The sequence below is a fragment of the Apium graveolens genome, chromosome 6 (assembly GCF_009905375.1).
Source record: "Apium graveolens cultivar Ventura chromosome 6, ASM990537v1, whole genome shotgun sequence".
NCBI lineage: Eukaryota > Viridiplantae > Streptophyta > Magnoliopsida > Apiales > Apiaceae > Apium > Apium graveolens.
Window position 1 is genome coordinate 207,231,824 of NC_133652.1, and position 6,232 is coordinate 207,238,055.

A 6,232-nucleotide genomic window follows, 5' to 3' on the forward strand; every position below is an offset into this window, starting at 1 on the left:
GAACTTACTATGCGGGTTCAAGATCAGGATGTGACCTTCAACGTATTCAAGGCAATGAAATTCCCTACAGAAGATGAGGAGTGCTTAAAAGTGGATGTGATTGATTCTGCGGTTACTTCGGAACTTGATCACATGCTAATGTCTGATGCATTGGAAAAGGCCTTAGTGGGGGAATTTGACAGTGATGATGAAGATAGCAACGAGCAATTACAATATCTGAACGCTTCTCCCTGGAAGCGAAAGCTAGATATACCATTTGAATCTCTTGGTACTTCTGACCTCAAGAACGCTGAAGGGAAGCTCAAACCATCAATAGAGGAAGCGCCTACCTTAGAGCTCAAACCATTACCTGAACACTTGAGGTATGCCTTTTTAGGTGATTCATCTACGTTACCTGTTATTATTTCAGCTGACCTTTCAGGTAGTGAGGAAGACAAGCTCTTAAGGATTTTGAGAGAATTCAAATCGGCTATAGGATGGACTATAGCAGACATCAAGGGGATAAGTCCCTCATATTGTATGCATAAAATTCTGTTAGAGGAAGGTAGTAAGCCAACTGTGGAACAGCAGCGAAGACTGAACCCAATCATGAAGGAGGTGGTGAAGAAAGAAATTCTGAAATGGCTAGATGCAGGCATCATTTATCCTATTTCTGACAGCTCGTGGGTGAGCCCTGTACAATGTGTTCCTAAGAAGGGAGGTATCACTGTGGTCGCAAATGAAAAGAATGAGCTCATCCCTACTCGAACAGTTACAGGATGGAGAGTATGCATGGATTATAGAAAATTGAACAAAGCCACAAGAAATGATCACTTCCCTCTCCCATTCATTGATCAAATGCTTGACAGATTGGCGGGACATGAGTATTTTTGTCTTCTGGATGGGTATTCCGGGTATAATCAGATTTGTATTGCACCAGAGGATCAGGAAAAGACTACCTTCACTTGTCCATTTGGCACATTTGCTTTTCGTAGAGTTTCGTTTGGGTTATGTGGCGCCCCGACCACCTTTCAGAGATGTATGATGGCTATATTCTCTGACATGATTGGAAATAACGTCGAAGTGTTCATGGATGACTTCTCCGTCTTTGGACACTCATATGATGAATGCTTGAATAATCTGCGCGCCGTACTCAAAAGATGCGTGGAAACTAATTTGGTGCTTAATTGGGAGAAATGTCATTTTATGGTGCGTGAAGGCATTATCCTTGGGCATAAGGTCTCTAGCAAAGGTCTGGAGGTGGACAAGGCCAAGGTGGGAGTCATTGAAAATCTTCCCCCACCTAATTCAGTGAAAGGAATCCGTAGTTTTCTCGGTCATGCGGGTTTTTATCGGCGATTCATCAAGGACTTTTCAAAGATATCTAAGCCGTTGTGCAATTTACTTGAGAAAGATGTGCCTTTCAAATTTGATGATGAATGTTTGGCAGCATTCGAGACTCTCAAGGAGAGTTTGATCACGGCACCAGTTATTACAGTACCAGATTGGACAGAACCGTTTGAGATGATGTGTGATGCGAGTGACTATGCGGTAGGTGCAGTTCTGGGACAGCGCAAGAAAAATCTCTTCCATGTGGTCTACTATGCGAGTAAGACTTTAAATGGGGCCCAATTGAACTACACCACTACTGAGAAGGAGCTTTTGGCTATAGTCTTTGGCTTTGAGAAATTTCGATCTTATCTGCTTGGTACGAAAGTGACAGTATTCACTGATCATGCAGCTATTCGCTATCTGGTTTCTAAGAAGGATTCGAAGCCGAGACTCATTCGTTGGGTGCTTTTACTTCAGGAATTTGAGTTAGAGATCAAAGATAGAAAAGGTACCGAGAATCAAGTAGCTGACCATCTCTCTAGGTTGGAGAATCCCGATTCTACTTCACAAGATAGGACGTTAATCAATGAATCTTTTCCGGATGAGCAGTTGTTTGCAATTCAGGAGGAAGAACCATGGTTTGCAGATATTATAAACTATCTTGTCAGCAATATAATGCCTCAAAATTTGACATCCGCGCAAAAGAAGAAGTTTCTGCATGAGGTGAAGTGGTATATGTGGGATGAACCATATTTGTTTAGACAGGGAGCTGACCAGATCATCAGGAGATGTATCCCGTTCTGTGAGACGGAGGGGATATTACGAGACTGCCATGCCACGGTTTATGGTGGACACTATGGAGGTGAGAAAACGGCAGCTCGTATTCTGCAAGCAGGTTTTTTCTGGCCCACCTTGTTCAAGGATGCTCATCAGTTTGTTTTAAGGTGTGATCGTTGCCAAAGAGTGGGAAATTTGTCAAGGAAGGATGAGATGCCATTAAATGTGATGCTTGAAGTCGAGGTCTTTGATGTATGGGGAATCGATTTCATGGGGCCTTTTATCTCGTCTTGCAATAATCAGTACATTTTGCTGGCAGTCGATTATGTCTCAAAATGGGTCGAAGTTAAAGCTTTACCAACAAATGATGCAAAGGCAGTGCTAAATTTTCTTCATAAGCAAATTTTCACAAGGTTTGGAACACCTCGGGTTATCATAAGTGATGAAGGATCGCATTTTTGCAACCGTAAGTTCACTTCTATGATGCAGCGTTATAATGTGAATCATCGAGTAGCTACTGCCTATCATCCGCAAACAAATGGTCAAGCGGAAGTGTCTAACAGAGAGATAAAGCGCATTCTAGAGAAGGTTGTTTGTCCATCAAGGAAGGATTGGTCTTTAAAGCTCGATGAAGTTGTTTGGGCTTACAGAACAGCATACAAAACTCCACTTGGGATGTCACCGTTTCAGTTGGTGTACGGTAAGGGATGTCATCTACCGGCGGAGCTTGAGCATAAGGCCTACTGGGCATTGAAGAAATTGAACCTGGATTTAGATGTAGCTGGTAAGAAAAGAATGCTTCAGCTTAATGAACTTGATGAATTTCGACTTCAAGCGTACGAGAATAACAAAATGTATAAGGAAAAGGTGAAAAGGTGGCACGATAGGAAGCTACATCCTAAGTTATTTGTGCCAGGGCAACAAGTTCTGTTATTCAACTCTCGGCTCCGACTTTTTCCTGGGAAGTTGAAATCAAGGTGGTCTGGACCTTTTATTGTCAAAACTGTGTTTCCACATGGAGCGGTGGAAATTTTTGAGAATGATTCGGACCAAGAATTCAAGGTTAACGGTCAGCGGTTGAAGCACTACTATGGGGACATGGCAAACCGAGAGGTGGTTAGTGCCATTTTGTTGACTACGTGAGAAAGGAACGGAACGTCAAGCTAATGACGAAAAAGAAGCGCTGCGTGGGAGGCAACCCATGAATTGTTGTCACAGGAACCCTTAGAAGTTAATAACCTATCCAAAAACACAAAAAAATCAAAAAACAGGGGCTGAAAAATTTTTTTTCCAGAGACCCTCTGCGCGCCCGCGCAGCTATGCTGAGCGGCCGCGCAGCTTGCTTTGCGCCCGCGCAGAAATGCTGAGCGGCCGCGCAGGGGTCGAGTTCCAGAATTTTTTTTACAGTTCAGAAAAAAAAAACAAAAACATAAACACCCATTACAGCCCATAAACCCACGAATTCTTTTCCCATTACCCCATGATTTTATCCCTCAACCCCACTCCTAATCTAATTTAACATACTCCACACCCTATATATACATACACCTATCCTACATATCTCCCACAACTTCCTACACTTAAACCCTCTCATAAACATCAAAAATCAGTTCTTACACACTTTTATTCACAAATCAATGGCACCCAAGAGAGCACGCACTATTGACAGCAGCAGCACAGTTCCTATTGCTGATTCATCAAGGGGTACTGCTGCGAGGCCTCGGTTAACTGACAGAGCCGTGGAGGAGGAGTACACTAGGCTGTTGGGGAAGCCGATTCTGAAGGAGAGGGGGTTTTTACCATCAGGGAGGGATGGTGAGTTGTTGCCCATGATTGCAGAGAAGGGGTGGATAGCTTTTTGTGAGTCACCCGAAGCAGTACCGATGAGTGTTGTTCGCGAGTTCTACGCGAACGCGAAGGCTGAAAAGAATGGGTTTTCTGTAGTTCGGGGGCTGACGGTTGATTATCATCCTGCGGCGATTCACCGAGTGATTGGACAGCGAGAGAGGAAGCCCGAGGAGGAGAACTGGAATGAAAAGACTGCTGAGGATTTTGACTTGGATTTGATTTGTGCGACTCTCTGTCGACTGGGCACAGTTTGGAACCGCAGTCCAGCCAATAATGAGTATCGTCACTTTCCGGCGATCGCCATGAACAAATATGCCCGTGCATGGAACGCATTTATATGTGCTAATATTTTGCCTTCTTCACATGCACACGAGGTCACAGTTGAGAGAGCACAGTTGTTGTGGGGAATTCTGAATGAGGAATACTATGTGGACCTTGGTGAGTTTATCTACCAAGGAATTCTGAAGTTTTTAAGGGGAGCAAAGCATATGAACATCCCTTATGCATCCACGGTTACAAAGCTATGCCGTGCAGTAGGAGTGAACTGGCCGGCTCATGAGCAGTTGCAGTTGCCAGCAGCTCCTATAGATTCTGGCACTCTGAATGAGATGCAGGAGTGGACCGGTGGTGAGCCTGAGGAGCATGGGCTGGGTTATCGTCTTCCAGGAGGGCGTCCAGCACGAGGTGCTACTATGGCCAGGCCAGGGCGTGGTGAGGCTAGTTCTTCGAGAGCTCAGGAGGGTGCTGGGATGGGTGATGCCCAGTATAGAAGGCTTTCACGGCGGATGGATGCCATGTATGAGACGCAGAGCAGGTTTGCTCAGGAGCTCACCCTTGCGTTAGGGACTGCTTTTCGAGGCCTTGGAGCTGATATCCAATGGCCAGTTTTTGGTGAGGACTCTGCATACCCGCCGCCTGATACTCCACCCACTGAGGGTGATGATGATGATGACTCCGAGTAGGTATACCCTGTGTTCCTTTCTACTACCTTCACTGGGGACAGTGAAGATTTTAAGTTTGGGGGTGGTAGTTAAGGAATATTTTGTGTGTGTCATATAGTTGCATATTCATGATAGTTAGTTCATATAGTTGCATAATTTTTGCCATATAGTTTTTTTTATATAGCTTTATTTGTTGTCATATCATATAGCTCATGCATATACCATGATCCCGTTTGCAATGATTTATCGACTGAATTGTGATATTGATGCGAGTGTAGTGATAGCATTAAAGTGATATTAAGTTGTGTAGGTTGATATGCATGCTAGAAGCACTTGTATTGTCACTAAGTCTTAGAGAATGCTGAAGGACTAGATTGTTGTTATGATTTGATTATTTTCGAGGATAATCTATTTATTATGCTTAGAATTTGATAATAGGTTCTTAGTGGTAAAGGCATGAAAAAGAAAAAAAATGGAGTAAAAATGGAATTTGTTGCTAGTTGTGGCTAGGCGTCAAATGGCTAGTAGCCGGCTCGCATGTTATGCGAGTAGTCTAGGGTTGAGCAAGATGGAGCGAAACGCACTTGCTTAGAGTTAAAAAAAAAAAAATTGCGTAATTGATCAAGAGTGGGCTCTTTGGTATTCGAGTTATTAAGTTCTTAGGGGACTTTGTGCCTAGTGACCTAAGGCTTTTAGAGTCTGGGATCCGCTAACCTAACGCTCGTTACATGGATACCATTGTATAAGTCTTTTGTGGACCTCACTCACTGCACGGTCAAATAAGTATTTGTGTTGTAAATAAAAAGCACGATTCCGTAGTAAGCTCTAAAGTTCTTGTAGTGTTGTATATCACTTTGTGCCTAGAATTTTTATTCTTTGTATAATCGTAGGATTGCCTTGAGGAAAGTCTAGTCATAGTAATTGGTCTAGTTCCGAAGCATATCTGTTAAGCATTTGCACACACCACGTTTCTGGCGGTATGTCCGTTTGCATGAGTTTCTTGATGTTTAGTGTCTAACTGCATTCGTTGAGACGTGACAATTTGGTTGGTTAATTGTAGTAAGGGGGATCGTTGCATTTTCATATAGATTGCATTCATGCATATTTTTATTTGTTTTTGAGTCTGTGACGCTTGAGGACAAGCATCGATTTAAGTTTGGGGGTGTGATAAGTGGCATTTTATACCACTTAGAACGTCTTAAAATGGCTTAAATTGGTGTCTTGAAATCAAGTATTTTGTGTATTTGATGCATTTTTCTAGTGTTTATGCATTTCAGGGTATTAGTTGCATTTCGGAGGAGGAATCATCAAGAATAAGCCTTGGCATGTGTTCACCATTGCGAGAGGAAAAGAAC